This window comes from Colias croceus, chromosome 16 (genome assembly GCF_905220415.1).
Source record: "Colias croceus chromosome 16, ilColCroc2.1".
NCBI lineage: Eukaryota > Metazoa > Arthropoda > Insecta > Lepidoptera > Pieridae > Colias > Colias croceus.
Genome location: NC_059552.1, coordinates 1,026,986 through 1,042,425, shown reverse-complemented (window position 1 = coordinate 1,042,425; position 15,440 = coordinate 1,026,986). Strand labels below are relative to the sequence as shown.

At 31.5% G+C, this 15,440-nt stretch overlaps 1 protein-coding gene across 3 annotated transcripts in view; it reads left to right on the top strand.

Annotated features, from left to right (window-relative positions):
• Positions 1-15,440, top strand: part of LOC123698755 (receptor-type tyrosine-protein phosphatase zeta) — a 74,299-nt gene that overhangs the window by 7,411 nt on the left and 51,448 nt on the right. The window contains exon 2 of one of the 3 annotated variants that reach the window (XM_045645505.1): positions 1,428-1,511. The exons of the other annotated variants lie outside the window; for them this stretch is intronic. The gene's annotated coding sequence lies outside the window, so the exon portion shown is untranslated. The remainder of the gene's footprint in view (positions 1-1,427; positions 1,512-15,440) is intronic. 3 annotated transcript variants of the gene reach the window in all.

Here is a 15,440-nt window from a genome sequence, read left to right as displayed (position 1 = left end):
TATATATAGGTATATAGCAACACCATCCGGGCGCTCCTAGTGAAATACCAGTTCGAATCATTTGATTTGCAAATTAATTTTATGTAAACCTGATTGCTGGCGATACCGTTTCAATACATGAATAATATTATTGATATGTTTCATAAATGCCGGCTAAAGATGACCTTTAACATTAATATGAAAGGTACTTTATAATGACTCATTAATATTGTATTTTTATCTGCTTTGTTATAATTATTGATTGTAGTTATAGTATGAATAAAACAGTTTATAGGCGTTTTATATATCTAGTGCTATAGAATATCAGAAATTCGGTTCTTCGTTTCTTATAAAAAACGAATCAACATTTTTTGTGATGGTTTCACTTTAGTTGCTTAAGCTATAGTCTCTGTTTTATGTCTTCTAAGATTATCATCGAAAAAATAATGGAACCGTTTACATTGAGATTGAAAAAGAAATTTATCTCACTTAAAAAACCGCTTATTTGTAGGTGTCCATAATATCTAACAAATGTCTATAAATAATAGCTATAATAACAGGCTAACGGCGAAAAATAATCTCTATTGTCCAGCGCCTTGTTATTCGATATCTCGATGTTATATTACAAGCGAATCGAATCGATTTGAAATCGATATTAAATCCGCAAGCGGTTACTGGTTGCCCAATAGCATATAATTGGGATATTTTATTCTATTTAGTGGTGAAATCTATTGAAAAAGTAGCAATAAGTTATAAAATAATATAAAATAAATCATAAAAGATCACGCTCTATGATGGAATGTTTTTACCAAAAAAATAATAATGCTTACTTCAACATTAAAAACTCGCACTTTTCAACTGGTTTCTATCTATCGAGGCGTTAAGTGGAGTACATTATTATTTTTTTATCAGAATAATCAGGCTGCGTTTTTGCTAGTAATTTATATTTCTTATACGTTAATTTATTTATATTTGTTATGTAAGATCATATTATTATAATTTAGGTATTCATACTTAAACAATGCTGAATTAAACGTGTAAATTCAACAGTAAGGTCTGTAGTTACTATGGCAATCTAGTGTGTAGATTTATATTATCTAATGTCGGAACCCAAACTTTAACCGACCTTACAAAGTAGGAAGTTCCATTCAATTCGATGCACGTGACTTTATTTCCGGATTAAAATATTATCATTCTTCGATACTTGAATAGTTTCAATTAGATTTTATAGAGCACCTTTAGAAATATGTACCTAAATTAGACAATGATAAGTAATAATGATAAAGTTGATATCTAAAAAAAAAGTCTATATCTAAAGTCGAAATAAATAGTTATGTTTCAATCATAGTAATACCTAGGTATTTAAAAAATCGTTCATTAATAATAATTATATTATCAACATTTTAAATAATTTGTTAAGAAAAAGTATTTTCTGCGTTTCCCTGCAGATATGTTCCCCGAACCAGTGGTAAATAACTTCTACGTATCTTCTAATAGAAGTCTATTAGCAGAATTAAGGACAGGAATTCGAAGTAAGTCTTCTCAAAATATCTAGAACAATCGATTAGCGTCTCCACATAGCCATAGAATATTATATAACGCGAAATGTAGATTTAGTATTAAACTTCTTATAACCTGGGCCAAAGTCTTACGTTAAAGTTAAAATAGCAATGGTGAATTATTAGCTTGATGATATAACAAACAAAAAGTATGTGTGTCGGTTAGTTCACAACGAAACCAAGAGTGGGAACCACATTGTGTACAAGGTTACACTTGCAGTAATATCAGTATTATGTATATTGGTTTTGGTTCAAGGCATTTTAGTGGTGGATGTGTGATTGAAATTCTTGTAATTTTAATAAGTGTCTGGTTTGAAAATGTGTCAACAACGTTCACGTATATTTTTAATTTATATAAAATAATTTAGCCGCTGTAATCAATTACTTGATACACATACAGTGTAAGTATTTCATACGTATGAGAATTATTAATATGATGTTCTATGACCTCTACTAGCTTTCCACCCGCGGCTTCGTCCGCGCAGTCAAAGAAAAACCCGCATAGTTCCCGTTCCGCTGGGATTTCCGGGATAAAACTTATCCTATATACCTGGGTAAAAAGTAGCCTATGTCCTTTCTCGGGTATCAAAATATCTCTATATCAAATTTCATGCAAATTGGTTCAGTAGTTAAGGCGTGATTGAGTAACAGACAGACAGACAGCGTTACTTTCGCCTTTATAATATTAATAAAATAATAGTATGGATTAGTATGGATAATGATAAAGGACCGCATTTAGTCCTCTTCCATTTATTCCTTTCTCAAGAGCTAAATGAAAATAAATTGATAAGTCTCTAATTTGTAAAGATATGAAAAAGGAATTAAATAACAAAGTTTCAATAAAATAAATGCATTATTCGTCAGGACTCGTATTGAGTATGAGAGGTCGCCAACTCAGAGGGCTGACCTCTGATCGACAATCACTGGCCGCTCCCGACGCATAGTAGGTATCTCTATTGTGCTTGTACAATCACTTTGTACGAGGATTTAGTAATGAATTAGTAATGAATATTGTGCTAAATGTTTTCTTGTATTCACGCAGCGCCATCTAGTTTTAATATAGGAACTATGAAAATATGGAATGAAAGAAGTGAAAATTCAAAATGTCAAAGGTTATAATGTTTTTTTATATATTTCATTGCACATAGCTTTTATATTAACATATGCACCCCATCGCTTGAAAAAAACAAAATGTCCAGCTGTAATCATAGCTGATTATACAGAGAGCGAACAATATTCTGGCTTGCTCATATTTACTGAATGAAATACGTACTGTAAATCTATATACTAATATTAAAAGCTGAAAAGTTTGTTTGTTCGTTTGAACGCGCTAATCTCAGGAGCTACTGGTCCGATTTTAAAAATTCTTTCGGTGTTAGATAGCCCATTTATCGAGGAAGGCTGGCTATATAATATCATCACGCTAAGACTAACAGGAGCGAAACCATGCGGGTGAAACCGCAGGGCGCAGCTAGTAATAAATATACTAATTACAGTATCTGTGTGACAAAAATCTGGTAGACAAAACGGATAAACTTTCCAATTATTTAGCAACATACTTATACCATTTACGGAAAAGCAATGACATAAAAACGCAATAAAAGTTATAAACAACGCAATTGTGGCAATACACGTTAAAATAAAGCGGATACAAATGAGTTGCAAACGAAACAAATGTCTCAATCTATTTACATAATTAACATGTGTTTTTGTTATTCAGTGCAAGAATTGATGCATAGTTCACAAACGATTGCACTTTTGATTCGTTGGTCAAGAGGTATCGATTAAAGAATCGAGTTAAACTCGATTGTTATGTATCGACATTGTTTCGTGTGCGAGTTACGTGAATTTACTATTAATATTACGTAAAATCATTATACCTAGTTTATAAACAAAAACAGCCCGTTTTGTTCTTTTTGCTTTAATTAAAACTAAGCTAAATAAATTACCTACTTACATTTTTTTTAATTCTTTTTGTATAGACTTTCTATTGGATTTTTTATTGGATTTCTACCAAAATTAATGAAACAAGTGAAGATTCTTTATCATTTCCTCCTTCACTTTTGTTTTTGCATCCTAAAATGCTGTTCTATCAAAAAGTGATATAAAAACTACACCCAGTTCTTTATCTGGGGGCACGGTAGTGCCCCCGCCAAGACGAGCCAAGCGAACAAGCGAAGCGCACGGGCACTACCTACCTTTTCTCAAAGCGCTTCGACGTTTTTTTGAACCCTCATAACTTGGGTTTGGATTTTGCTAGATCAACAAAATTTTCAGGATATATTGTCAATAGCGGACTTATTGAATATATTAAGTTTTAATTACATTAGCTTTTATACTTCAGATTTTATTTATATCTAAAAAACGCTAATTTCGTCACTGACTCACTGATGATCATCAAAATTCTTAAGATATTTCCTAATGTCCTAGAAAGCTGAAATTTTGTATGTAAGCTAGTATTAGCACACAAACAACAAAAAAATTATAAAACTTGTAACTTTCATCCCCCAACCCCTTAAACTAGGGGATGGGAGTTTGTATGAGATCTGTAATTTTAAATTAAATTTTGATGACGCTAGAGGTCTAATCTAATAATCTAAAACTTGTTTCCCCTAGATACATATATGTATAGGTACTCCTTGTTAAAAAAAAATTAAAAATTTAATCGACATATAAAATTTTGTTACAAACAACTTACAAAAAGAAATGAAATCCCACCAAAAACATTTTCATGTAAAATGTTGCCAAGACGAGCCCATATGACTCGCACTGTCAAAAAGTTATCAGATCTCATGTAGAGCCAAGCTTCTAACACTACACGCCCTAACTCTACAAGGCCTGACTTCACAAACTCTACACCTTAGTCAAAATATGTGGCTTGGCCGTTCGTTACTACAAGAACTATTGTATAACACAAAAGTAATGAACAGTGAATTAATTTTTCACCTTACGCCAATGTAAATGTAGCGAAATGGCCAAGCCACATATTTTGACTAAAGTGTAGAGTTTGTGAAGTTAGGCCTTGTAGAGTTAGGGCGTGTAGTGTTAGAAGCTTGGCTCTACATGAGATCTGATAACTTTTTGACAGTGCGAGTCATATGGGCTCGTCTTGGCAACATTTTACATGAAAATGTTTTTGGTGGGTAGTTTTTTGTAGTTTGAAATAAAATTTGTAAGCTGTCGAGTATAAAACGGGCTGTCAAAAAGCAAATAGAGCCTGAACCGTGAAGGCAAACGCAATAGCATGTATAAAACGTTTGATAGGTAATCAATATTTCAGCTTTACGCTACACTGGCCACTCAATAAGTATTTAGAGGTATTATAAACGAATTACTAGATATACCCAAGTGATATAATTATAGTTAATAGTAGGTAGATTATATTATACATAGAAACTAATATTGGTAATTATTTATTTAGAGGCGTTTTTAATTTCCTCGTTTTGAAGTTACGTGATCGATGTCTCTTGGCTACAAAGCTATATGTATAAGCTTTCCTCATCAAAGCTATTAACTCTTTAATTTAAATGTTAGAAGTTATTATATCTACACTAATATCATAAAGAGGAAAACTATGTTTGTTTGTTTGATTGTAATGAATAGGCTCATAAACTACTGGACCGATTTTAAAAATTCTTTCACCATTCCAAAGCTACATTACCCACGAGTAACATAGGCTAGGTTTTATCCCGGAAATCCCACGGGAACGGGAACTATGCGGGTATTTCTTTGAAAACGCGGGCGAAGCCGCAGGCGGAAAGCTAGTATTCAATATCTGGAATCAGCAAACTTTCGATAACACGCCTGTTACTTTTACTTTCAGGATATCCATATTCCATAAGATTCATTTCTAATCCCGTCAAAAGTGAAACTATATTAAACCGAAAAACAGCCTCTGGCTCCGCTAATCTCACATCCCATGTTTGACAGTCGAACAAAAAGAGCATGTACTCGTATGTAAACAGTGGAACCGGTTCGAGGTGACCCACTGCGCCAGTTTCCGAATCAATGATGATCAGATACTGTACTGTTACTTGTTTATGCTAATTGCCGATTTGATTAAGCTTACAATTTGAATGCCATCTTTCGTCCTAATGCTATTGTAATCGTTTGTTAGCGTTGCCTAGAGATCTTCTGTCTGGATTTTCGTGGCATTAGTGTACGCCACCGACTGGAGTTTTTATTTTTTATAATAAAGTAATTATTTATTAATATGTTATAAGTCTTTTAATTACTTGAAACTTGATAATTTTTAACAGATGTTCTTAACATATTTTTACGTAGCCAGAAATATAGGAAGAAATAACAACAAATAAATGTTTCCAAATGAAAACCACTTTTGTGCATGGTTTATCACATTTAAAATGCAATGCCACCACAGTTTCTTTTTCTTTTCCAGATCTATAGTAGGTACTTACAGTACCTTTACATGGACGAATGGGTGGTTAATATATACCATACAGTTCCACATTATATAATACACATAACACGTTGGAAAACAAGATAATTGCGAAGAATTCTAGTAAATAATTGCAACGCTGGATTCCACACGTTCTTGCCACCAATCAATTGTTGCGATACTAAAAAACCGCAGTTATGTAAAAATAAACTCTATTATATTTAATTTAAGATGTATTTTTTTTATTTTCTATGGTTAATTAACATAAAAAGTATTACACTTTTTTAGTAGGCAACCTAAATAAATTGCTATTAATCTTAAAATTTATGAGATTAATCTAGGAAGTTATGAGAATTGATTATAATCAATCAAAATAAATGGAAAATATTTTGGTTTTTTCAGTATAGTATATTGGAATTATAATTGTCTTTATAGTAAATTGGTTGCTAAGAAATCCGTAGTATCTAGATATAGTAGTCATAGTTCAGCTGGATCTGTAAATTTTTTTTATCAATTATGTTCGATGGATTGAACTACATTGATTGTTATTTATACTGTCTCTATATTAATGTATGATATCTATCTCCACATACATATAAAATATCAGCATTGTGTTAAACTGTGGCATGTATTTTTATTAATAAACAATTTAAAGTTCGCTCTACTCTATAATTATTTCACATCGTACATTGTTATTATGCTCTCTATGGCAAGATTTTATTTTAAGCTCTATCTGCCATTATACCTACAGTTTATTTAAAGGTAAGAAAATATGTCACACATGAGAAAAAATATAATAATATGTTTAAACATGTGTTAAGGATGTATAAGTATTATATCTCATTAAAATTCAACATTGCTTGAATCCGGCCTCAATAATATGTGACCAATTTCTTAAATTTATCAAAGACAAAATTTTAAACACGTTTAATTCAAAACCAGCATATTATATTCATTTCAAAACTTGTTACAATACGACAGTCTTTTATTATCTGTACTTTCCCAAATTTTTTTGGTAATCTCTGTGGTGGTTCCTATAATAAATGAGTATAATAATCTCAGGCCTTGTGGTCGCTCCGCTCTCCGCACCGACCATGGAGTTAACATTGACATTTTTTTTGGACATATTTAGTGCAGCAAATTGACTGTTTAAAACGTGTATTTAATATTTTATGAGCTTATCCTTGCTACGCGATGTATACAGATATACTCTTGTCATTTTAACAAAAACCGCGAACTTATAGTAATATTACGATAGGTCTGTTTATAAACACACTTAGGTATATATTAAAAAAACTTTGACGGATATGAGATAAAAACTGTATACATACTTACATAATTTTTGCAAAGAGCTCTCAACAGAAACACTGCAATGACCTCTTGGTGGAGATTTTTATCTAAACATATTATAGTATAAAGAGGAGTGATGATCAATTGGTTTTTTGTTTATCACGATTTAATTGAAAAACTAATCATTCGTTTCAAACATAATTTTGTCATTTGAAAGCTCTTACGGCTAACATAGGCTATTTTTTATTCTGTCACCCATGGACGCTGCCTGCTGCTATAGCCTACATTTAAATAAATTGTCATTTGTTTGAGATATATAAGAAATAGCGTGACATACCTCTTAGGTAGAGCTCAAAATATTAAGGTGCAATCACACATTTTTAGAACATTACATGATGCTGTAGAGCTTAAATAATTGAGGATGTTTTTTAGCGACCTTCATGCTTACTGAGACGTTTGGTTACCCTTGGTTATCATTGCATCTTTGTATCATTTCCTACAATTATTTAGTTGTTTATGTGTTTTTTGTAATTGTATGCTATTGTGACTATGATATGTAATTGAATTAAGCATGATATTTATCTTATACCTACTATTCTGATACGTGTACTACCTATGTTGATTGACATTCATGAATTTAGATTTCTTGCCCAGGGAAGGATAAAAAAACGATTTTCTGAATTTCAGTAACACGACTAGCTTACCGCCCGCGGCTTCGCCCGCTTTGTCTAAAACCTAATAAATTATATACTAAAACCTTTCTCTTGAATCACTCTATCTATTAAAAAAACTGCATCAAAATCCGTTGCATAGTTTTAAAGATTTAAGCATACAAAGGGACATAGGGATAGAGAAAGCGACTTTGTAATTTGTTTTATGTACTATGTACCTAGTGATTATATTATTAACTCTATTTACTCAAGAAATCTTTATAAACGCATTGCGTTTTAAACGATTAATGAAATTTCTAGGAAAACAGTTTTCACAATGAAAATCGAAAGCAATATTCGCTTTTAACTTAATTATTAATGATATATTATTAAAATATGTAACTATTACTACATGTCCGCGTTAGAAAGCGAAAAATAGATTTTCTATGGATTTTCCCGCCATTCTCACGGACATTGCAAGAAATGTCATTAGTTGCACGTAATATCGACAACTATGTGATTTACTATCTTTTCACTGATAACTGGCTAAAATTAAATGAAAGTCTTGCTCTCGATGTGAAAATGTGTTCATAATTATTGGTGTTATTAGATGGGCTTGCCATAATTACGTCGAAGCATGCACAGATTAAATAACATCATAAATGATTAAAAAAAATATAGTCTGTTTATGTTCTATGGTCAATAAGTATCAAATATTTTTATAAAACCCGTTTTAAATGTAAAAAAATGTTAGTATGTACTACGTGTAACGGTGTACGTGTGTACTAGAAACTACGTGGTTAAATCAAGTCTTCAAAACATAACGTGCTAGCAGCGGAGTAGCACCCACAAACATATTATAATAACAGAAAAAAGAAATACTTGCCATTTTACATTAAGCGAAAGAAAGAGTTTACCTACTTTTAGGTAAAACAACTGAAAATTCACCGTCCAAATAGAGTTTTTATTTGGCAATAAAAAAAGGCTTTTCAGGCGTAAAACATTTTGTCGTCTCATAAAAAGTTCATATAATATTGAACGTAAATTCATCTATTCAAATACAGAGTATAACAAAAAGTTGTAGTCATTGAGTGTCTATTTTTAGCTCAGTATTGTGTGTGACCAATGAAATAACAATTGAAATCTAGACCATGTAGAGGTTAATCTTAGATTTGATACAATGAAGACAGACAGCACTTCAACGCCTGTGAACGTCTTTTATATGACTAGTTAATGTCCATGACTTCGTTTGTTAAATAGCTTTGATGCGGGAATTAAATTATTGAAATATGTATTATAAAATAATAGGTAAATAAAATAGATTTTTAAAGAAAGTGTTAGGTAACTTCCTATAGGTAGTAACCTACCACTATAACTATGGTATAAACACTATAGCAACTCCAATTAGAAAAAGGGCAGAAAAGGAATCTAGTTGTAGGTTGACAGGGCTTCATGATATTATGGCTTCAAAACAACCAAACTTTGTCTACTTATATTGTCAGCGCCTCTAGCGACATTCTACAATTCGACTTGTAATAACTAACTCTATTGAAATATACGATACAACTAAATGAATTCGTTTATTCGACACTCATAGAATAATGGAAACTACGAGTCCAATGCAATCATTTCAGTTACAAAATAACCTACTTTCAGGAGTTGCGTTGTACATTTTAAATAATTCAATTGACAGATGTTTTAAAGCAAATAACTGAAGATTCGTCACGAAAAACACTCGTTATAGACTTGTCATATTAATTGGTTTAATTGTTCACCTGAAAGAAAATAAAAAGAAAATAAAAACGACGCTAGATCATAAATAAATCATCGATCATTTAACATAATTACATTTTGCACGATTCTTTGACGACTGTTGCGTTGACGAGGCTATTTACGTATTTTTCTTTAGAACTATAGAGTTAAAAATGGTTGAAATTAATAAACTGCGACGGACTAAATATTAATTATGATTTAATATAAAATACCTAACAATATGAACTAGGTATAAAGAAACATATTTTTTTACTCGCATCAAGTATACAACATGTTTTAAAACTGAATATCTAATTACTACTGTGTAATAAGGAAGCTTTTGTGTGTGCCAGAACATAATAATCCATACTAATATTATAAATGCGAAAGTAAGTAACTCTGTCTGTCTGTCTGTTACTCAATCACGCCTAAACTACTGAACCAATTTGCATGAAATTTGCTAGAGATATTTTAATGAATTTTGGTATTTGGTAGAGATATTTTGATACCCGAGAAAGGACATAGGCTGCCTTTTATTGCGAAATATGTACCACGGGCGAAGCCGGGGCGGACCTCTAGTTACCTATAAATCAGTTAAGCATTTCCAGATATTAGTATCTAAAAACAAGGTATACAGTATACACGTCATCTTAAAATTATAATTGAACATAAATGAGAGTTAACCAAAACTATTTTACACAGAACCGTTATTCAGAAATATCTAAATAAAAATAGTGACAAAGTTAGAGCAAGTACAGTTAATTACTTGCAGTCGCCTTGTCAGTTGTCACACTGGGGATTTATTGGTGTTAATGAGATGACTGACACAGATTTTTATTTTTAACAATAAAGTAACAAAAATCATTGACATTGGCTGCTAGATGTAGGTATAATTTGTATGATTTACAAAGAAATTTTTATTTGTTAAGTTTTAGATACGCAATTTACCTATTATGGAACATTTTATAATTTTAGGTAGGTACTAGGTATCCTTTACCACAATTTGAGGACTTATTAATATTAACACCGACGTAAGCGGTTGTTTATAAGAGATTTATCAATGTACAAGTAATGAGTAAGTGAGAAAGTAAGATGTGTAATTATGGAATATGTATAAGAAATATAATCCATACATCAATTTTATTATACCACATTAAATAGGGTACACGAAAGGTTATTTTCTTCTATTTTATTTTCTTTCATATAAATTATAGTTCAAATCGTTATGAGAATGATTTTTATAGTCTGTTCCGTCGAGATGGATGAAAGCTATACCAAAGAAAAATCTTTTCCTTGCTTGAAAAGGAAGCAGTCATTTAAAAAATCATTAGAAATTAGGAAAGTATCAGCCATAGTTAAATAGGATTACTAGACCACATAATATGTCTAGTTTAGCGAGCAGTACAGTATTTACCTTTTTGTTTTTTTAAGTGGGAAAATCTTCCAAATATACCCACGGCCCCCGGGGAAGGAGCAAATACAAAAAAATACAAAATACAAAAATCTTTATTGTTACATAAACATTTGATAGATAATACAATGCACTAATCTCCACACTAGGATTCCCTGTGTTGTGGAGAATAGTCTCTTCCAGCTTACGTCTATTTACACGGTTTATACAGAGGTAAATTCTTAACTACGAAAATACATACAATATGCTAGTTGAATAAATTTCTGCGAGTGAATGAGATAGGATGGATGTCTTGAGTGAGTTTGTAGAATTATTTTAATGGTCTGAGGAAGTTTTCCGTGTGTTCGTAGTCCAAACCCGTGGTTTATGTCGGATTCTTACCGACTAAAACCCCACTGTGTTCCGTCGATTGGCTGGAATTCTTCCGCAGCCAGTATCTACCTACTACCTCCTTAGCAAATGTTATGTCATTGAATTTTATTAGCAGTTAGATTAGACGTACCTGTCTCACGATGTTTGCCTAATTAATGAGCAATTGGAGCACTTTGGATTCAAATCGAAGATCTTAACAACTAAGTCACTATGCCGTTTCATTATGTAAACAAAAATGTGACATAATATTATATAATTTTTAAATGTTTTATGTAATTTAGCATCGATATCGAGAGTAAAAAAATCATTAAAATTAAAATTTATAATTTTAGCCTCAAAATCTAAAATGTTTTAAAACGCTACGTAATAAATTTCTATATAAAAATTGCATTTTAACTAACTGAAACTAATTGACTTCTTTTCTTTATAATTGGTATCGTTTAAAAATCATTTTGATGCAAGAATTCATAAAAAATAAAGAATAATTTGGTAAAGTATTGAATTCCAAAACAAACGAGCGCTATCGACTTCATGCTCGATTGAATGATAAATGATACAAATATGCCTTTCAAATCATTTATATTGACTTAAGTAGTTTACTTTAGAAGTAAGAATTATTCCGTAATATAATATTGTATTTAAGACAACAAAGTGTTTTCAAAACCTCAAAATCAATCCATCTATCTGTGTTAATGTTTCTGTCACATTTCTGCCATGAATTTCTGAATGTATGAACCTTGTATGAACTATTTGTATTAAATTTAAAGTCATATCGGTTGGGTTCACAGAACAGTAAGAACATAATAGAAGTGCTATAATGTCATAATTAGTATGAAAACCAGTGTCGCCAAACCCACACATTTAAACCGATAGTTATACAGTACACTACAAGTAAACTATGCCTTTGATTGGACAGCTTAATTTGAGTAAAAACTGACTTAGGTTATAAATTCAGCATTTCAATATGTACCCTAACGAACCAAGTTACGGTTTATTTTAGTATAACATCCCTAGGTATATTAGCTGTTTTGTTTCTCTTTGCTCAGAAATTCCAAATTCGAAAACATTCAGCTATTCCACAACAGAGGGCGTTGGTTTTCAATACATATAACTTTGAACCTCTACACATAAAGATAAGGTTGAAATTTGTGTCACTCTAAATTAATGACATTAACTTGACATTAACCTGATGCTATGCTCTAAGGGATGTCAGCCTTGTTATCGATAATTCACAAATAAACATTGAGATAATATTAATATGGAGACGATACCGCCTACATCACTTATGTTCCACTCAACATACGTCATGTGGCGTAACTGCACTCAGTCGCTTGCTCGCTCATTGGCGCGAACGTCACGCTCATTTTTTATTTGTTTTAAAGTGAAACGCATCAAATATGCCTACGTGTGTGTTACGATATTGCACAAATAATACAAAGAATACGGAAAAGTGCAAAGGAATAACTTTTCATCAGTAAGTAACTAGATAATAATTTTTAAAACTTAGTTATAGCAAAATTTTTGGCGGGCGACATTTTGTCATAGATTAAAAATTTAAGATATGACATTGGGCATGAAATAAGTGTTGTTAGTAATATTTGCTGGCGTATATTTTTATAGTATAAAATAATAATTTTACATATTTAGAAAAGCATAGACTGGTTGTTAATAGAAAAAAGGTGAAATCATGAAATATGAAAATCAATTACTCAATCACCAATTTTTTTTTGTTAATTGATTTTAATCAAGTTTTTAATTGATATTGTATAAGCTACTGACTTGAACGTATAATTGAATTATTATTTATTTATCTGCACTAATATTATAAAGAGGAAAACTTTGTTTGTTTGTTTGATTGTAATTAATAGGCTCATAAACGACTGGACCGATTTTGATGAAAGGAGAATGCCCATTTTTGGTACTGGTTTTTCTCATGCATCAAGACAACAATACTATTAAAAAAAATCTCGGCAATTTAGAGTCCTTCTTACCATCGGAAAATATATTTTGAACAGGGAATGTTTTGTAAAATCTAATAAGACATGTAATTGTTTAGATCCGTTATTATAGATTTAGTGTCCATTACCGGTTACCACGGTAACCAAGCGGTAACTTATTACATTTATGGTAAATAGCTAAATGTATTAATATCGATGATTGTTTTCATTGAATTACAAAAAAAATCAATTAACATAAAATCACTCTTTAAGGTATTTTTTATATACTGTAGGTTGTTTTAACAAAGATAGTGAAGTAAAATAATATAAATATGTATATATAAAAAAAAAATATTATTATGACACAGCTTGGTAGGTAACCAGTTATTTGTTTCTTTCTTCGAATATGTAGTGAAAAAATGATTCAAACAACAACAACAACAACAACAACATGTAAACCGAATAAAAACTCAATTGGCATTTTTTAAGTATATATTTAGGTTTTCTTGAAATCCGTCCCGAAAGATTTCTGGTGCCTACCTACACTAGCCAATGAACAGATAGACTTTGTCTGAAAGCAGAAGCTCTACGCATAGATTAAATATGTTAATCGAAAAATAACCTTTGGACGATAAAATGTTACCTAAATCACACATAAACCTAACTAAATCGGGGTTATTTAAGTTTTGAGGTTATTTCACATTTTTCTAAATATCTTGAAAACCCCTGTTTTTATCACAAAAAAATCAATTGGTAAAAATCTTTTGAATATCGAAGAACCCTCCAAAACCACTCTGGCATTGACGCAACACTGTACTGTGGTCCATACTTTCATGGGCATTCTCCTTTGGCACAGACAATCTTAAGACCCTGAGAAAGAACATAGGCTACTTTTTATTGCGAAATATGTGCCACGGGCGAAGCCGGGGCGGACCGCTAGTTCAGAGATAAGTAATTAATATTTTTTCTATTCAAGGTTTCCATGTCTGGGCCGTGAAGAAAGGGAAAAATTATTTTTTTTTTTCTAAAAAAGGCTCAATTTGTAAGGAATAAAACTTCCCATAGCCCTGACTGAACCTAAAACACGAAAAAAATTAAATTATTCCATATGACGTCACTATTTACATCATCCTATATTATATGCCAGATATTGTTAGCCCCGCGTAGTAAAGTCAGTTTATACCTAAAATAAATCCCACCAAAAACATTTTCATGTAAAATGTTGCCAAGACGAGCCCATTTGACTCGCACTGTGAAAAAGTTATCAGATCTCATGTAGAGCCAAGCTTCTAACACTACACGCCCTAACTCTACAAGGCCTAACTTCACAAACTCTACACCTTAGTCAAAATATGTGGCTTGGCCATTTCGCTACATTCACATCGGCGTAAGGTGAAAAATTAATTAATTCACTGTTCATTACTTTTGTGTTATACAATAGTTCTTGTAGTAACGAACGGCCAAGCCACATATTTTGACTAAGGTGTAGAGTTTGTGAAGTTAGGCCTTGTAGAGTTAGGGCGTGTAGTGTTAGAAGCTTGGCTCTACATGAGATCTGATAACTTTTTCACAGTGCGAGTCAAATGGGCTCGTCTTGGCAACATTTTACATGAAAATGTTTTTGGTGGGATTTCATTTCTTTTTGTAAGTTGTTTGTAGTTAACAAAATTTTATATGTCGATTAAATTAATTTTTTTTTAACAAGGAGTACATATATATATCTAGGGGAACCAAGTTTTAGATTATTAGATTAGACCTCTAGCGTCATCAAAATTTAATTTAAAATTACAGGTCTCATACAAACTCCCATTCCCTAGTTTAAGGGGTTGGGGGATGAAAGTTACAAGTTTTATAATTTTTTTGTTGTTTGTGTGCTAATACTAGCTTACATACAAAATTTCAGCTTTCTAGGACATTAGGAAATACCTTAAGAATTTTGATGATCATCAGTGAGTCAGTGACGAAATTAGCGTTTTTTAGATATAAATAAAATCTGAAGTATAAAAGCTAATGTAATTAAAACTTAATATTTTCAATAAGTCCGCTATTGGCAATATATCCCGAAAATTTTGTTGATCTAGCATAATCCAA